The sequence below is a fragment of the Musca domestica genome, unplaced genomic scaffold (genome assembly GCF_030504385.1).
Source record: "Musca domestica strain aabys unplaced genomic scaffold, Musca_domestica.polishedcontigs.V.1.1 4, whole genome shotgun sequence".
NCBI classification, from domain to species: Eukaryota; Metazoa; Arthropoda; class Insecta; order Diptera; family Muscidae; genus Musca; species Musca domestica.
This window is the reverse complement of record NW_026712328.1, coordinates 22,165,374-22,170,673: the sequence shown is the minus strand read 5'-3', so window position 1 is coordinate 22,170,673 and position 5,300 is coordinate 22,165,374.

Sequence of the window (5,300 nt, the reverse complement as noted above, 5' to 3'; positions counted from 1 at the left end):
TTCCATTATTCATACTCAGACATCATCATACTTCGCTCATTGTTGCCAAAAAAAAAAATCAGTATACATATAATGTTCAAAAGCAATCATACATTCTATCCAAACCACCATTGATTCCATCATTCTCATCAAAGACTACAAATTTGTTGAATAGAAGAATGTTAAAATGTTTTTTAATGAAACAAATATTTACAAATATAAATGTATTATCAGCAAAAAGTATTACTAACGAAATATGTAAAATATACAGGGTGAGGTAAAAAACTGCAACAACCTCAAACGCCACAATTTTTACATTTTTTTTTTTTAATTTATTGGATGAAACCAAAAAATATCGGTAATAGAATCAAATTTTAGAATAACTTTAGATTTGTTAATTGGCACGAATTATGGTCTTCAAACCGCCAATAAAACCGTCAAACGCTGCCTCAATGTTGCTCTGCTGTATTTGGGCCTATTCCCGGCGAAGCGCTTGCTTGAGGTGATCGACACTTTGGTATTTTTTAGCGCCAACCTTGCTTTCCAAAATACTCCAGACACAATATTTTAAAGGATTGGTATCCGGAGATTCTGGTGGCCATTGTGCGCTGGAAACGAAGCGAGGAACCTCATTTTGTAACCATTCTTGGGTGGCGGGTGCTGAGTGCGATGGTGTTGAGTACTGTTGGAATGTCCAAGGTCTGCGGCCAAAATGTTTGCGGCATTTATTCTGATGCCACGGTCGATTAATACGAGCGGAGAGCGACCATCGGCTGTTATGTTATGAAGCCAGTCGATGACTTAAGCCAGTCAAAACAGCGTCTTATGTATTATATCCATTAGAAATGACAGCAGTCTGAAGTTGGTTGCAGTTTTTTATCTTATCTGTATAAATATATTATAAATTAAGTACATATTTAATATTTTGTGGAAATATAAGTGAGAACGTTTATAGCGATTAATAAAACGAATAAAAATTAACTCAAAATAAATGAAAATTGAAAGTATACTTTGTTTTATTTGAAAATGAACTGTGCAACACTATTTTATAGAAAAATAAATGCATTTCAGTGCTATTGTTCAGTCAAAGTTGAATTAAAGTGGTCAGATCATTTAGTTTCATTTAAAAATTCATGATTAAGTTTGTTTGTTTACTCTATTTCTGGTAATATTTGTTACAACATCAGCTAAAAAACAGCTAAGTTCGGCCGGGCCGAACTTTTAATACCCTCCACCATTTCGAAGGAACTTGAAAAATTTCAATTAATTCCGAAAACTACCACTTAAATGAAAACCGTTATATGGGGGTCATACTGTAGTAACCATTACAACTTCAAATACGAAATTCGATATAATTCCGGCAAATAATATCCCACTAATCATGAAAATACCGAATATCGGGAGGTACCGTTATATTAGGACTATACGAAGACGTGGACCTACATACAATATTTTTTTGACATAGGTTGTAGTATCCATTAGGATCTTCCAGTACGAAATTTGAAACGATTCCGGTGAATAAAGTTGCTGAAATCGTCAAAATGCCGAATATCCGGTGTTACCGTTATATGGGTGCTATACGAAGACTTGGACCTGCATACAAAAAACTTTTGCCATAGGCTGTAGTACCCTTTACGAACTTCAAATACGAAATTTGAAATGATTCTGGTGAATAATGTTGCTGAAATCATCAAAATACCGACTATCGGGAGGTACCGTTATATGGGGGCTATACGAAAACGTGGACTGACATGGCCCATTTACAAACATAACCTCCCTACTGGTAAACTATGCATGAATGCAAAATTCCATATTCATATCAGGTTTCTGGTAAAGAGAAAGATATATTTAGATATTGCAAGTCCTAAAGAATTGCCGACTTGTTTCGCATGTTTTAAAGAATATAAGTACTGGAAATTGTGACCCTTTGTGAGTGAGGTACCAGAAGGGGCTCACGGATATAGATGATCTGCACAATAAATATTGTATTGCAAAAATGTTTGTATGTGTGAAACTTGAAGAGTGTTGAATGCTCATTTCGCTTCTTTGAGCGTTTTGTTTTTCAAAATCTTGAGCCCTATGTGGGGCAGGTAGCAAGAGAATGGTCCGGTCTCTACCATATTTATAACAGATCTTGTGTTGATGGAAATATTAGGATGTGCCAAGTCTAAATGAATTCGGATGTTATTTACGCTTTTTATGGGCTTCATGGATATTCAAAATTTTGAACTTTTGTGGGTTAGGTACCAAAAGGAATGGTCCGATCTCTATAGTATTTATAATAGAAACGGTGTTGATAGAAATATTGAGATGTGCCAAGTCTAAATGCATTCGGATGTTAATTTCGCATTTATGAGCTTAATGGGTATATAAAATTTCGACCTTTTGTGTGAGAGGTACCAGAAGGAGTGGACCTATATATTCCATATTAACACCAGATCTTGAGTTTATAAAAATATTGGGATGTGTGAAATTTTAAGACAATCGGAAACTTACATCACATTTTATAAGAGTTATAATAATTCATATTGTTTACCCTTTGTGGGGGAGGCATTTGATAGAGTTGACCGATATTATCCATTATTGCACATGACCTAGAACTGACGCAAATATTAGGATTTGCAAAGTTGGAGCAAATTCGGATTATTATTTTTTTTTTTTTTTTTGTAAATTTCGACCATTTTTTGGGGAGGTATCAGAAGTAGTGGACCGATATATTCCATCTTAACACCAGATCTTGAGTTTATAAAAATATTGGGATGTGTGAATTTTTTTTTTTTTTATAAGAGTTATAATTATTCAAAATATTTACCCTTTGTGGGGGAGGCACTTGATGGAGTGGACCGATATTAACCATTTTTGCACATGACCTAGAACTAAAACAAATATTAGGATTTACAAAGTTTGAGCAATTTCGGATTATTTTTTGTTTTGGAAATTTCGACCATTTGTGGGGAGTTACCAGAAGGATTGGACCGATGTATTCCATCATGGCGCCAGACCTTGGTTTAACAAAATTATTGGGATGTGTGAAATTTGAAGGCAATCGGACTCTTGCATCACTTTTTATAAGAGTTATAATTATTCAAAATTGTGACCATTTGTGAGGGAGGTACTTGATGGAGTTGACCGATATTGTCCATTTTCGCACCTGAAGTAGCACTGACGCAAATATAAGGATTTGCAAAGTTGAAGTTGGATTATCGATTCTCTTCCTGTGCAAAAAGATATTTTTTAAAAATTTCGACATTTTGTGGGGGAGGTATATTAAATCTTAAATATAAATATTGGGATGTGTGAAATTTGAAGACAATCGGACTCTTACATCACATTTTATAAGAATTATAATTATTCAAAATTGTGACCCTTTGTGGGGAAGGTACTTGATGAAGTGAACCGATATTGTCCATTTTCGCACCTAACGTAGCACCGACGCAAATATTAGGATTTGCAAGTTGGAGCAAAACCGGATTACCGTTTCTCTTTCTGTGCAGAAAATATATTTTTTGGAGAAGGGAAGGAGAGAACCGATATATTCCATCTTAACACCAGACCTTGGGTTGATAAAAAAAATGGGATGTGTGAAATTTGAAGACAATCCCCTATGTGGGGAAGGTACTAGGCACGTTTTGACCGTATCAAATAATATATATCGTCTGTAGTCATATGGCTGTGAGCATAAAAAAAACTTTGAATTATACTTACTCATGATAATAAATTTGGAAGATGCTTCATTTTTTCTTGCAGACGGTCACCAATGGGAATAAGGGAGTCTCTAAACGATAAGGTAATCCAATAAAAGCGATATTACCATTATCGCAAGTATACTCATAGACAAATGAAAATATAGACAACGAAATGCTCTCACCGTTTATCTTCGAAAAAAATCGAATCAGCAGACACAGACAAATGAAAATATTGACAACGAAATTATCTCACCGTTTATCTTCGAAAAAAATCGAATCAGCAGATGTCGTCTATATCGTTTCAGGGGTTTGAGTGGGAATATTGAAGTCACTCAATTCTAAAACGTTAAAAATAACAAAAACTGTAGGATATTTGTCAGTTGGAAATTGTTCCATAATAAAATAAATGTGAAAATTACGAGATGACATCAAAAAATTCCGGAATAATCAAGTGAAATTCTTGAAAAACGATGAAATGTGTTTTCGAAGTCGAGTGGCTTGAACGCGTAAATGAGCATGTTGACTATGCAAAACATGATGAGAGCCACCTGGAAAAAAAGACCAAACTAACTTTTCTTTGTCTATATCTTAATTTGTCTATGGTATACTCGGCTAATATTAATTTGGATATATATTCCATAGACAAATGAAAATATAGACAACGAAATGCTCTCACCGTGTATCTTCGAAAAAATTCTGATCAACAGATGTCGTCTATATGGTTTCAGGGGTTTGAGTGAGAATATTGAAGTCTATGTAGGATATTTGTCAGTTGAAAATTGTTCCATAATAAAAGAAATGTGAAGAGTACGTGATGAGATCGAAAAATTCCAGAATAATCAAGTGAAATTCTTGAAAAATGTCTTTTAGAAGTCGAGTGGGTTGAACGCGTAAATCAGCATGTTGACTATGCAAAACATGATGAGAGCCACCTGGATAAAAAGACAAAACTAACTTTTCGTTGTCTATATCTTCGTTTGTCTTTGTATAATCCAGCTCACCGTAGCACAACCATAGACAAATGAAAATATAGACAACGAAATGCTCTCACCGTTTATCTTCGAAAAAAATCGGATCAGCAGATGTCGTCCATATCGTTTCAGGGGTTTGAGTGGGAATTTTGAAGTCACTCAATTCAAAAATGTTAAAAATAACAAAAACTGTAGGATATTTGTCAGCTGAAAATTATTTCATAACAAAAGACAAGTGAAAACTATGTAGTGACATCGAAAAATATGAGAATATTCCAGTGAAATTCTTGAAAAACTATAAAATGTGTTTTCGAAGTCGAGTGGCTTGAACGCGTAAATCAGCATGTTGACTATGCAAAACATGATGAGAGCCATCTGGAAAAAAAGACAAAACTAACTTTTCGTTGTCTATATCTTCATTTGTCTATGCTTTTGGATAATAATAGGCCTGTCTGGTTACCCAAAAATATGTAACAACTATGGTACAATAAAAAAGGTATAGTAGAGCTACTATGGTGCAATAAAAAGGTAAGGTAGAGCTACCAGCCATTTCATTAATTTTTCGCGCTATTTAACTCGTTTTAAAAATGAAGAAAAACACTAAATGTGTTCCGTATCGTTCCGAGGTGGAGTGGTACACTAAGATAATGTACCGTACCGGAAC